Source organism: Myotis myotis, unplaced genomic scaffold (assembly GCF_014108235.1).
Source record: "Myotis myotis isolate mMyoMyo1 unplaced genomic scaffold, mMyoMyo1.p scaffold_m19_p_5, whole genome shotgun sequence".
NCBI lineage: Eukaryota > Metazoa > Chordata > Mammalia > Chiroptera > Vespertilionidae > Myotis > Myotis myotis.
The window spans coordinates 62,745,248-62,759,627 of NW_023416357.1; the positions used below are offsets into that span (position 1 = coordinate 62,745,248).

Here is a 14,380-nt window from a genome sequence, read left to right on the forward strand (position 1 = left end):
CACAGCGTAATGTCAAAGGGATCTCCAAGGGCGGGAGGACCCTGAACCATCACATGTGTTTACTATGCATTCTAGAAATGACAAAAATTACAGAAATGAGTGCTGCATACTTTCCTCCCTATGCGCTTGCTTCAAGTGGTTTCTTTGTTCAGAGCAGATGACATCAATCAAAACACACATGGCTAACAATCCGTCTGGCGATGCCCTCAGTGACAAAGAGACGGCTGCTTTGCCTTCTCCCTCCTTGATTTTTACCCTTTGCTATTCTTCCTCAGGGGGGAGCCCAGAAAATGAAAATGCTTATTTTTCAAGGTGAGAGGATTTAAGATGCACATTTCAAACTAATTTTACACAATCTCCTCTAATTCCAGATCCCCGTCCTAGAGGAGAATTTACAAATTCACTACCTAACAGACATCAAGCTGCAAAGAATCCGAGCCTCGTCCTTGGATACCTGCAGAAAACTCTTAATTCTAAGACAAAAGTATAAAATAAGATGTTTTCGGCCCTTCCCATCTCCCAAATTCATTCACTCTGACAAGCAGTTAAGAAGTGTTAACAGCTGGCTTTGCTGTAGGCTTTCATTAAATCGAAGTCAGAAAAACTCCCTCTACTGACATTTACAGTAACTAGTATGTTATTTAGGGCACAATATTTGCACTCTGCGGTTTGATCCAGGAAATGGTGTCCTTCCTGTGGACCCCAACTGCAAATGTGCCTCACAAATACAGCCCACGTAGGTGACGCCAGTTCATTAGGAAAACCGTGGGTTCCTGAGATTGTTGATGTCTTTTTGTGAGAGGTGGTGTGAAAAGGCGGCACAGGGACGTTAAGCTGCTGCTGTATGGATTTGTTTTAGTGGGGGGAACGTCTTGGAATTAATTAGTACAGGTCTTTCAGATTTAGATGTAGGAGAAATCCTATAAACCCAGGACAAAAAAAAATCACTGCAATAATTAAACAGCAACCAGTGATAAGCTGTCCAGGAAAAAAACTGAAGAGCAATCTCCCACCAGCTCTCAAAGAGGGACAATTAGCCTTAGCTACTGGATGAGTTACATTGGTCTGTAAATTAAGAATGTAAAATGTACTTCTATTTAATACAAAATAAAACCTCTCTTTCCCATCAAAGTTCTCCATTAGTTCCTCATCGCCTCTCTGAAACCAGAAAGGCTGTAACGATAATGTGACTGACACCCTATGGCACTATTAGCCTCTAATCCTTAGAAAAAAATTCTGAACGAAGAGTATAAACACATACTGTGAATACACAATGCAGAGTACATGAAGTCAATTGACTCTACAATCTCTGACCTGAGCTCATAAAGCAAACTCTTAACCCTTAGAGCCAACCTCAGCGGGTGAGCCTTGCTCAGTCAGTTTGACTCGGGTTCCTCACTTACTATGCTGAAAACCAAAAAGCATCAAAACCTTTCTCCCTATATCGGCAAAACTCATTTTTTAATGCAAAGCTTAAAAGAGTGAAGTGTGGCTTTCTTCCATGGTAATTTCCAGGTTCCTTAACCCTAGCCCTTGGCTGACTAATGTAACATGCCTTTATATCATTTATAAATAATTAATTACTAGTAGCATATTAGTAGTACTTGAAGCTATTGTATCATTTATATAGATTATTAATTATTAGTTATATTATTGTAGCATTTGAAGCTATAAGATAATATCAAAGTACTTTACTAGTCACTAGTAAAAAGCCAAAGATTGAGCATTAAAAACACAAAATAGAGGAATTGAAAATGTAATATTCATACAGTAAATTACAAAGAAAATCCTCTCGAGATCAATTATGAGGAAAAAAATTGAAGATGGATGTGAGGGAGTAAACTTAAAATGTGCCTGTTTTTGTCAGGAGGTAGGTTTTAAATCCCTATGATTCTGGAGATATCACTTTATTATTTTTTTTAATCCTCACCTGAGGATATTTTTCCACTGATTTTTACAGAGAGGGAAAGAGAGAGAGAAATATCGACGTAAGAGAGACACATTGATTGTCTCCTGTATGAGCCCTGACCAGGGCCCAGGCTTGGGAGAAGCCTGCAACTGAGGGACGTGCTCTTGACTGGAATCAAACCTGAGACCCTTCGGTCCACAGGCCAAACCGGCTCTATCCACTGAGCCAAACCGACTAGGGCTAGAAACATCACCTTATAATGACCAACATTATGTTAGTTAAGACAAAATTTAAGTTCTCCTGCTGCTTTCCTTAGAAATTTAATAGTGGATAATTACCAATATTATTACTGCAGCTTCATCCATCCAAACACTTTTAAAATCCCTACTATGTGCCAGTTTCCCTATCAGGTGCTGTGGAAGCAAAGGTATAGAAGACAAAACTCCCTATCCTTGCCCAGTGCTTATTCCAGCTGGGGCCATAAATATGAGCCACAGCTTAGGCACCAGGAGGGATCCCTGTAGTAACTGAGGCTTGCATGTACTGCCAGGGCTTTGGGCAGGGAGTTACCTTTGTCTGGGAGTGTGAGGGTGTCCCAGACATGTGTGTCAGAGGGAAATTTATCAAGGCTTCACAGATCCCCTGAAAGCTGACCAATGGCTACTGGTAGACCGAAAACAATTTGTCCCTAACTTCCCAAATGGGAGGTTTAGCAACCAAGATGAGGTATTACCAGGTGAAGAAAACCGAGACCTGAACTCTTTCTATAAAGATACATGGATTTTTCTAGTGGAATTGGTAAAATTAAAATGAGAAATTCAACTCATGTCTTAAACATTTGTCACATAATCCCAAACCCTATCATTTCCTCAGTTTACTGCCAAAAATGTACACTTGGAGTCAGGAAGCTGAGAATAGGGGAATGGGGACCATTAAACAAGCACAACCTCCCACTCCATGATCTTAATAGCAACTTTATAATAATCTAACTCTAGGGCCCCTTCCCCCTAATGATCTGCGAAGTACCCATGAAAACCTTACAACACACAGTGAAATAGTACCTGGGGCCTCTGGTTCTCTGTGTTTACAGCATCATGCTAATAAGACACGAGGGCTGCTTATCTTCACTCTCTCCCGTCACCTCAGACAGGGGCTCTACGTTCAGCCTTTCCTGCAAACCTGTTTCCTGGGTCTCCTGGGGCTCAGGTGAGCACTGCTCAGCATGTATCAGCCAATTGGATACATAAAAGGATCATATTCAATGCCCTCATCAGTACTTCCAAAAGCTGTGTTCGGCACTGCAAATATATGTGATATTCACGTCACAATTCACTAGTCCTCTGAGTCTGATGCCGTGAGAGAATACTGGCATCGAGCCTGTGGTCAGCAGCTTCTGGCCTGGCTCTGTGACCCCCACCTCCTTTGATGCCACGGTCATGTATTCACCTCCCCTGAGAGTGGGCTGGATCCAGTTTCTTGCATTTTTAATGAGCAGAACACAGCAAAAAGTAATGGGATGTCACTTCTGTGATTATGTTGCAAAGAACTGTATGGATGCTTTAGTGCAACAACCCACAAGGAACTGAGTCCAATCATGGCCAATCTCGTGAGTGAGCTAAAATGAGGATCCTTAGCTAAGTGGTGAACTGACTCACCAGTGAGAAACTCAGACCCAGAGGACCCAGCTAAATCACTCCTGGATTTCTCACCCACAGAAAACTGTGAAAAAAGTAAATGTTGGCTTAGACACAAATTGTGGAGTAATATGTTTCTCAACAGCTAACTGATTCCATGCAATCAGAGGCTTCCCACGGCTGACTTGCGACCTAAGGACACTGGTGTGTGCACTGCTCCAGGCCCGCCTGGCCCCTGCTCAGAGAGCAGGTCCCTCCTCGTGTTGCTGCCTTGTCTAAACAACTTCTCAAGCTCCTGGTACAAGTTCACTTAAAATAGGCCTGCAAGAGTGGTAATTATAAACTGCTGTTGAAGAAACACTACAAGATCTATTTGTTTTTCCTCCAGCATTTAAAAACTGTTTTTCATTTTCCATCCCATGCCACTTACTGGTAGTTTGTTTTAGCTAATGTGGCCAACCTGTGTTGTTCCTTGCAATTAACATGATGTCTCACGTTAAATCCAAATTGCTGGGTAAACCTACATGATCTATGATACAAAATGTAAACTTAAAGCATAAGAAAGCTTTCCCTCAAACACGAGAAATAGAATGTAAAGGTGGGCTTAAAAATACCTGAAATAAAGTTAAAAGTTCTCTTCATATAAAAAAATTCCTACCCGTTATCTTTTAAACAGGCTATCAAATTAATACAAACAGATGAGATTTCAAGCAACTCAAAAATAATCAAGGTAACAACCTTCTCCAACACCCACCGGGAGTTTAGCAGGAGAGGGCTGAGACTGTCATATTATACATTCTTACATGTTCAGGCCCAATACTGTACTCATTAGTCAACTTTAACCTCTCTGCCTAACTGTCTTCATCCTCCAGTCTTCATTCCAAATTCCAAAAGTCCAAGCCCTTCTCCTCTTCTGTGTCCCTTGTCATTCTGGGTACTTTGAGAAGTTTTATTTTTAAGAACAATCAGCTGTTCTCTTCTTCTTCGTCTTTTTTTTTTTTTTTTTTAAGAAATGTGTGTGTGGAAACATTAAAAATGCAGTTTCCCATTATGTTTGCCACAGGCAATATTTCTCAATTTGTGCAAGTCAAAGGAAAAGTTCGGCTATTAGTTGTTAGCAGAGCCCAGTTTTTCCTCTGTAGTTTTTCATGTGGTCTAACATACAACACAGATATGTGCAAATTAGACAGGTGATGGCAGAATTAAGCACTCATATTCCTTTCACAGTAAATGCTGAAAAAGTTAAGCCAATGCAAATACATGGTACTACTGAAAATGTCTTCTAGAATATAATCCTATATAATAAAAGGCTAATATGCAAATCAACCTAATGGCGAAATGACCCGTCACTATGATGCGCACTGACCACCAGGGAGCAGACGCTCAACACAGGAGCTGCCCCCAGGTGTTCAGTGCGCTCCCACAGGGGGAGTGCCCCTCAGCCAGAAGCTGGGTTCACAGCTGGCAAGTGTGGTGGTGGGAGCCTGTGGGCCTAAGCCATCAGTCTGACATCCCCCGAGGGCTCCCAGACTGAGAGAGGGAGCAGACCCCCCCCCCCTAGAGCACAAATTTCATGCACCAGGCCTCTAGTGAATCAATAAAATTCATTTTGTGGCCCTGACCAGTTTGGCTCAGTGGATAGAGTGGACTGAAGGGTCCCAGGTTCGATTCTGGTCAAGAGCATGCACCTTGGTTGCAGGCACATCCCCAGTGGGGAGTGTGCAGGAAGCAGCTGATCGATGTTTCTAACTCTCTATCCCTCTCCCTTCCTCTCGGTAAAAAAATCAATAAAATATATTTTTTTAAAAATCCATTTTGTGTATGTGGGTAGAGAGTGGGGAATAGGACAGAGATTAACTGAAGTCAAATGGACGGCTTGGAAAATGGTTACCACACCTTCAGAAAAAGTCTTAAAACAAAAGTTAGGCAAGAATACCCCAGCACCAACTGGCCATCTGCCCCTTGTAAAAGAGCACAAGCACAATACCTAATTTCACATGAAGACCATAATTGCCAGTCATGATGGAATATATGTCTCCATTCTACCTTTTGAGATTGTAGAAGTCACATGTTTTGCTAGCATGCTCCTGGCCCCAGGTTTACCAAACTTGCACCCGATGGGCATCCATGGTAGCTGGCTCCATCTGCCCACACATTTCACCGCCTGCAGCCCACAGTGTCTCAAGACTTCAATCCCTGGCAGGTTAAGGTCAAAGTCCCAGACATAAAGTTTGAAAATGAGGTTACTAAGTGAAGGTGGAAGCCTTAGTGAAATGTAAAATATTATGCACATATTAGACACTATGATATGGCTCTAGGGATGTTTCTTTTTTTAAAACTAGAAAAGGAAGAGAGTGGTGTGTTTCCAGCAACACAATAGGGGTAAAACGACACACACTGCAAGCTAAAACTTGGTTACAACACGAGGGAACTGAAACAGGGACCAATAATTAGAGGAAAGTTCGGGGCAAGGGAAGTAAAATGAGTTCCAGCTGTGCAGCCTCATACAAAAGAGAGAACAGGAGGTGCCACCAGGCACCCACTGCTCCCCTCCCCCACCTCTCTGCTCCCCTCGGGCACAGTTCTCACTGTAAATGCTAACTTGAATATTATTTAAATTCCTGCAGCTGAGCCTCCGTAGATCAATTACTTTTTTTCTTAGCAACCTCAAATAAAAGGCTGAGGACAAGTTTCTTTCCACTGATTTGTAGGAATAAACAAATAGGGCATTATCATGCTTTTATACACATTTGTTTGAAGTGTGAGCAAACTTGTCCTTGTTTTTTAAAGCTCGGAGACAACAAACTTGTTTCTACTGCCTCCTGAATCAGCGTGTGATTTGTCCCATGTACTTTGATATCTAGTAAGGCATGAGCAAAAACATAACCTGGATTCCAAAGAAAGCTTTACAATTCCCTCTATAGTTAAGGAAAGGTTAAAGTCAGCTTAAATCTCAGATTCTGAACCTAGACTTGATCTCATTCCTCTATGATACGACTGGAAACATCCAGTTCACACAGGCAGAGAAAGCAAGGTGACATGTACACGTCATTTTAATTGTTAGTCAAACCCCCAACATGAGGAGCTTCAGTTAAGCCCCTTATTGGATATTTTACTATTTAAAAAAGAAATCACTGAACATCTTTGAACAGTTAGGAAAAAATTAGTTTCATATAATAGACTAGTGCTGTAATCGGTTTCTGAGACCTTGGCTGGCCTAAGGCCACACTATTAAAATGACAGTCCTGGGCCATGAAGGTCAGATGGTTCTTTTCTCTTGTTTGTGGTCATTTTGGTGAATTTCACCTGCTGCACCAGATAGGTATAATCTGACAAAAGAAGACAGGTAAGCAGACTGACTGGTTTACAAAAACTCTTCACCTAGAATCCACAATAAAAATAACAACAAAAACAAAAACTCAGACAAAAGGCAAATTCCTAGAATCCCAGCGAGGAACTTCTTTCTCCACAGGCTCCTGTGCCACCCGTGTGACATGCTATTGGGTGACTACTGCCTGGTAAGCACAGAAAGCCACGAACCCTATTACTCACGTGAACAGTATTAACAGAAACAATGCTGTCATCATATCGCACTAACGTAGCATGGCAGGAAATTCCTAATAAGTCATCAAGGTAATACAATTCAAAGAAGCGCCTAGAAAAAAGTTAATCTTTCTTTGAATCTTTCATAATCACTTTCATCCTTCTCTTCCTTGGTGAGGTGCCTTGGAAGGGACACAGTTTAGTGGTTTTAGTGCATGCATGATGATGCTTTGAACTTCCACCTATTCTCATGTATTTTGTGCCTTTCCATCAGCTGCTTAACCCACCTAGGCCCCACTTTCCCTATAAGCCTTCCCCTTTGGAAAAAAATTAAGCCTGACCTACTTTAGAGGGCACTAGACTGTTACACTGCACTTGGAAACTCGGTGCTGGATCCCCGTAGATCCAGATGATCATGTCACGACTCCACAGATGGATGTCGTCAGCTCTGTCAGTGTGCTCCCTCCACATGCAGTGTCCCTCAGCAAGCGGTCCCTAGTCTGACTGCGGATCTGTAGGAGGGAGAGGGGATTCAGTCATGGATAATTTGGATAAAATGGTATGGGATGAGTCATCAGGAAAATCAATGGGACAAGTGGGACAAATGTGACCCTTCATTTCTAGCCTAAATTAGAAAAACTAGATTCTCCCATAGATCTTATTTGGTGGGGGGGGGAGCATAAGGTGGTGGTGAAGGGGTTTGGTCTGTGAGGATGTGAACTGAAGCAGGGCTGAGAGAATATAGAGAATTAGAAAGGGCAATGAAAGATCCCGTCCTTTTGAAAATCATGCCAAGGTTCTGAGAGTTCTTTTTTTGCATTCATTTGAAGAATGTGAGCTTGCTATTCCATTAGAGCAGCAGTTCTCAACCTGTGGGTCGCGACCCCTTTAGTGGTCGAACGACCCTTTCACAGGGGTTGCCTAAGACCATCCTGCATATCAGATATTTACATTACGATTCATAACAGAAGCAACATTACAGTTATGAAGTAGCAACGAAAATAATTTTTATGGTTGGGTCACAACAGGAGGAACTGTATTTAAAGAGCCAGAAGGTTGAGAACCACTGTGTTAGAGGGATGCTGACCAAGGATGAGGACGTAGATGTTGCAGCTGCACAGACAGGCCCCAGCGGTGGCACTCAGTAAAACCAGCCCAGAGGTAACGCCAACCCTGACCGTGCCCATCCCTGTCTAAGGGTATGGTTCCTATTCCTATCTTCAATATACTTTTGCATCATATTTGCATCTATTTACACAAATCAATTATTTTGGTGGTTGTTGTTCTTGGCCAGTAGCCCACATTCTCCCCATCTGCCATTTCTGGTAGTAAGGTAAGGACCCAGGCAGGAGTGGCCACTCCTTTGTACACCAGGTCCTTAATGGAACCCTAGAGGCCTGAACAAATTAATTTCTCTCTTTAGAAGTCTACTGAGTTCTACCAAGGAAGGAGTCATTGAGGTACCAGGATTATACAACATGTTTCACACCAACAACGGTTTCCTTGATGAAGATTATTTACAAAGTGCATTCAGCTAATGATAGGGGCTATATTCCCGTTTGCTCTTTGCGTAGGACCATTTCCACTAAAGTCGGTGGCTGTGCAGTGCAGGCATCACCCCGCAGAACAGCAGTCCCGGTCGTCCACCGTCTCCCCCACTCTTTCCCCTCCTTCAATCCACATTAGTAACTAGTGCCAACAATATTTCCTCCCAGAACCTCCTCCATCTCCCTTTTATTATGTGACCTTTCCTTTGCCTCTCAAGATCCCAGTTCCCTCTGGCCACTTGAGCTATCTTCCATTTCTCCAACACAGTAACGTTCTTCTGGGTACTTGCACCAATCACATAACCGTTCTGTTTTGCTGTTACATAGCATCTCTGCTTCTAGAGTTTCGAGTTCCCTGTGGTCAGGAGCCCTGCAGGGTTCTCAGTTCTGAGGAGCCTGCTGCTTTGTTCATAACATATTCAGTAAAGATTTGAAGAATGAGTCTAGAGTTTAAAAAAATTAGTGTAGCTATAACATGATCTGTTGACAAACATGAACCAAAACTCAGATTTAGAATGAGAAAGAAAAATAAAGAAAACAAAGAGAGATGTGGTGGTGAATGTCAAAGAATTTTTTTTTAAATCCCCCTTTCCTGGCATGTTCCTCTCCCCTCTCTGCTGCCTCCTTCTTCAGGAAGGATCTTGGAAACTGTGACCTACTAGTCAGCCAAAGCTTGGAGCAACATACAAAATTCAAACACATTCAAATGCGTATCATTTTCATATCTGTGAGTGTGTGGTCCCAAGAGATAAGAAGTAAATGAAAGGAATGTGGGGTATCTTTAGAGCCCAAAATATGCAGAATCCATCAATGATCAGCCTGTGGAGGGGCTGCAAGCCCCTGGAGTAAACAGGAGAACAAAGGCAAGGGGATGCTAGAATCCTGTGACCATGGGCTTCTCTAAATTAAGTACAGAGGAGTCAGGCTGGGGTGGTGTGAGCACAGGTGCAGGTGCAGCCATCCTGGCTGAGCCTCTATTCCAGTGATGGCGAACCTATGACACGCATGTCAGAGGTGACACGTGAACTCATTTTTTTGGTTTGATTTTTCTTTGTTAAATGGCATTTAAATATATAAAATAAACATAAAAAATATAAGTCTTTGTTTTACTATGGTGGCAAATATCAAAAAATTTCTATATGTGACCCGGCACCAGAGTTAAGTTAGGATTTTTCAAAATGCTGACACGCCGAGCTCAAAAGGTTTGCCATCACTGCTCTAGTCAGTCAGAGCCTCACTCATGACCTGAGACCGTAGCCCCAATTTTAGCCACAGCTGAGTTCAAAATTTAACTACAGGCATTTTCATATGAATCAAAACCACAGAGCTAGTGTTTTTTGTGCTAAACAAGTAACTGAGAATGTGAAACTAATACTTTTAAAGTGTGGGCAAACTTCAGCCATTCAGAATAACAGGTGAGACATGTAATTCCCATTTAAAATATATAATGGAACAGCTGATTTACACTTAGTTTTAAAACATTTAAGAGAACAAAAATAAAAACTTCATATTTTTCAGTTTAAATTCTTATGAAGCTAAGAATTTCTTTAAATTCTTATGAAGCTAAGAATTACTTACGTACTTGGAAGGTTTTACAGTCAAACCATTTAAGAACTTAAAAAGGAAAGACTATATTAAATATTTAATGGTTAAAGGAGTTTAATGAACCAAGTTTGTAAATGGAGCTAAATATATCTTATATTATAGAACCGTAAGATGTGTAAACTCATTTCAATAGGCTACATTTGACATTTTAAGGAAGAATCCTATTTTTTAATTTCTAATTTTAATAAGTCAAATTTTAATAAGTCAAATATCAAATCCAAACTAACCTTTCAAATAACCTTTCATATGGACAAAAAGCATCCTCTGTGTACCAGAAATTCATACCGATACTTCCTTTCATGTCAGGGCTCACATGCTGCCTCCCTGAGATGACTCCAGGGTCACCATCGAAAGCTCTCTACCCTCCCCTCTCCATATTCCTAGCACCACATCTGACCACCTTCATAGGTCCTCGCATGACTGGCGGTTAGAGACTTGTTCGTTTCCTAGTTTATTGTCTATTTCCCAATTAAACTGTAAGCTCCAGAAGCAGAGATCACTTTTTAAATACACCGCCATGTCTCTAAAACCTAACACAGTGCTGGGTGCAAAGCAGGCACACAAAAAAATGTTCTTGAAGAAATGAATAAATAAACGAAGTAAAAACCGAATAAGCCAGAAATATTCCTGTCTATATATTACAAAAAATAACCAGAGACCCGGGTGTTCTAGAAACCGGAGATCTTCACAGATTGCTAGGCGGCGTTTTTCCCTCTCTGTGAATTTTACTTTCATGCTTCCTCTTGCTACAGGAGTTTCCATCTCACGGCTAGATGAACATTTTGCCCACTTTATTGCTGCAGCAAACATTTTAAGAGATTTGTTTACTGTTTGATTTGTCAAAAACCCTAGTTTAGCAAACAGATGGTACCAAAATGGATAATCAAATGTTGATGAATTACAATGATAACTTTAATGTGGAGTATACTAAATAAATCGATGTATTTTTTAGGAGCTTCTAGTAAAAGTCCACAGAATGGAGAAAAGGATAACCAACCTTCAAAATACGTTCCTATTTCTTAAGAAATCTGTGAAGCTAGAATGTAAATACAGGTATCCCACTAGCCATATAGTACTAATACTGACGTCCTATTTAAGTTTTAAGAAATTATTTACATTTCAGTGCTGTACAAATAGAAAGGTGTTTTGGGGTTTTTGTGTGGTTGTTGTTTTTTTTTTTTTTTGCATAACTGCATTTTGGGCAAAAATAAAACAAAAAACCTCACTCTATTTCTCTTCTTCTTTAGTGGAAGAAAAAGTATGGACTCTTGGGTCAACTTATCTTTTTAATCAAAGAGGTCTCAGTTGAAATTGGCTTTGAGTTTGCTAATTATGAGACTCAACAGGGGTTTTTTCCTTTTTTGGTGTAACTCATATTTCTATTCATTAACCTCAGTTTTAAAAAGATTAAAAAAAGTCTGAGTAGAATCAACCTAACAGTTTAAAGAATATCCTTTCCCCTGTGATACCTTTAGATACTTCAAAGTGCAAACTTCCCCCTCCCTCCCTACTATCTAATTACAAATCTTTCCTGGTTGCCAGAGGGGGTGGTAAAAACTCACACATTCTGAACTTCCCAATGACACAGTGCTGTGGGAAGATGAGAAATTGGTCTCTTTTTTTCCCCCCATTCTATAGATGGGGGAATTTGACGTCAGCCTGAGTTATAAGGAAATCGGGGTTCTGAAGGGCAAGCCTGCCAGCTGCTTCTTGCAGGGCCATGCCACTGGGTTCAGATGCTTTCATGCCGGTGAAAAGATCATTACCAGGCAGCGCTGGGAAGTCAGCCCTCCTGTAAGTGCGCTCCTTTGTTATGAATATGGAACAGATGGAGCCAAATCTATCTGCTCCATAGGAACAAAAACACTTACAACCCAGCTCTCTCTATTAAAGACTCTACTTAGCTCCTTTATACCATCGGCTTTCTGTGCACTGCTGTGAGGTTCTGACTTTATAGAAAAAGGCACTTCATAAAAGCAACAGTTCTTACTCTTAAACCAAAGTGGCCTAAGAACTAAAGAAGATGAATACACAGTTTCACCCACAGGACTCCTCGGAGATATGCAGATATTCAATTAGGGGTGTGTGTGTGTGTGTGTGTACCCTTGCACGTATAGGAGGAAGATTGTATTAAAGTCTGGTAAATGTGCGCATTAAAAGAATGGGAAAATATAGAAGAGAGAGATGAAGATGTCATATTTCTCATTATGAGGATGGCATCTAATTGCTCTGGCATAATAAAATGCCAGGATTTAATTTTGTATATGTCTGTAAGGCTAGGGAGGGTTGTCTGGGACAAAATTTATGATGATGCACAACAAAATCACGTGGGTAAATATAATTAGTAATTAGGATACTACAAAACAAAGGCTACATGATGCTTCCTCACTATGAAAAATAGTAATAATCACATTCCGCGTCATGTCGATTGGCTTTTATAATCTGAAAGATGTAAAAACTGCAGTTAAAACCAACGTGGTGCTTACTGACCAGGCTGATGGGCCGAAACACAACCGAAGGCCACACCTACGGTATGCTGTTGCCAAGACAGGTGTGTTGGCAGGTGGCCAGGTGAGTCTCACAGGCTTCTGGGTGTGGGTGCACAACTGTCTATGCACCTTGCCTTGTTATTCCCAACAGGGTGAAGAGTGTCTGCCTTATTTCCTTGCCTTTATGATACTGGCACATTTAAAGTCTGGTTGCCTCTTCGGAGATAATTGAAAAAAGAAATTCTGTGGCGGGATGCTTTGATTCAGACTAAATCAAGTCTCCGGGCAAATTTCCCCCTGCCAGCGGAAGCACAGCTTGCCTGAAGTCGTAACCTTTGTGGGAGGAAAGGAACTGGCCTTGAAGCAGATCATGAAGCAGATGTTTTATGCCAAATCAGAGTCTGGGGATACGTAGGCTACTGCAAATAAGACTCTTCTTCTGTCTGTTCAATCATTTCAATTCCCTGCAGTGTGAAATATGAACTTGCCAACAAATGGCCAGCATGCTGTGCCTCCCAGCAGGGGGGGCAAAGTGCCACAGCTGTGCCAGAGACCGGAAAACTCGAGACGCGCATGACATGTTCATTAGTTCTCCTGTACAGCCAGGCCCTGAACCAGGTCATGCTCCAGAACCCATACGCAGGGCGCGAGCGGGGACTGCTGACTACACCAGGGGAGAAAGGCACAATTTCTACCAACGTGAGTACCAACTTGTACTCCTGTATTGGATGACCCTAGAAGGTTAGTCTTTAACACAAGAATCAAAGAGCAGATCTTTTCTGGGTATAAATTGAAAAAATATGCCCACCACCCAGGCCACGTGCTCACTTGGTTAGAGGGTTGTTCTGATAGGCTAAGGATGCAGGTTGCTCCCCTGTCAGGACACATATAAGAATCAACCAATGAATGCATAAATACATGGAAAAAATCCACCTCTCTCTCTCTCTCTCTCTCTCTCTCTCTCTCTCTCTCTCTCTCTCATTAATAAATTAACAGAGCAGCATTGAACAGACTGTCAAACTACAGTGGGAAGGCCCGGAGAGGGTTTGGTGGTGGGGGGGAGGGGGGGGGGCGGGTAAGAGATCAACTGAAGGACTTGTATGCATGTATATAAGCATAACCAATGGACACAAGACACTGGGGGGCAGGGGAGGCCGGAGGAAGGTCAAGGGGAAAAAAAAGGAGACATATGTAATACTCTTTGTAATACTTTAAGCAGTAAAACAAAAATTTTCTGTTTGTTTTGTTTTTCAATCTTAAATTTCTTTATTTTTTTTATTGCTTAAAGTATTACAAAGAGTATTAAAACAAAATTTTTTTAAAAAAGAAAATGGAAAAAATGTCTGCCAAAGTTCACAGCTTTTTCCTGACTTTATGAGCAGTAAGAAAATGAAAGTATGAGCCCCAGCCATTGTGGCTCAGTTGGTCAAGGGTTCAATTCCTGGTCAGGGCACATACCCAAATTGTAGGTTTGATCCCTAGTCAGAGTGCCTATGGGAGCCAACTAAGCGATGTTTCTCTCTCACATCAATGTTTTTCTCTCTCTCTTTTCCTCTCTCAAATCAATAAAAATATATCCTTGCGTGAAGATTTAAATTAAAAAGAAGAAGAAAATGAAATACTTTGAGCCTGAAAGCAGCCAGGGGAGATTGA

General features: G+C 41.4%; 1 protein-coding gene across 8 annotated transcripts in view; it reads right to left on the reverse strand.

The window, feature by feature from the left end:
* EFNA5 (ephrin A5) overlaps nucleotides 1-14,380 on the reverse strand; it is a 297,935-nt gene that overhangs the window by 22,842 nt on the left and 260,713 nt on the right. The gene's annotated exons all lie outside the window — the stretch shown is intronic.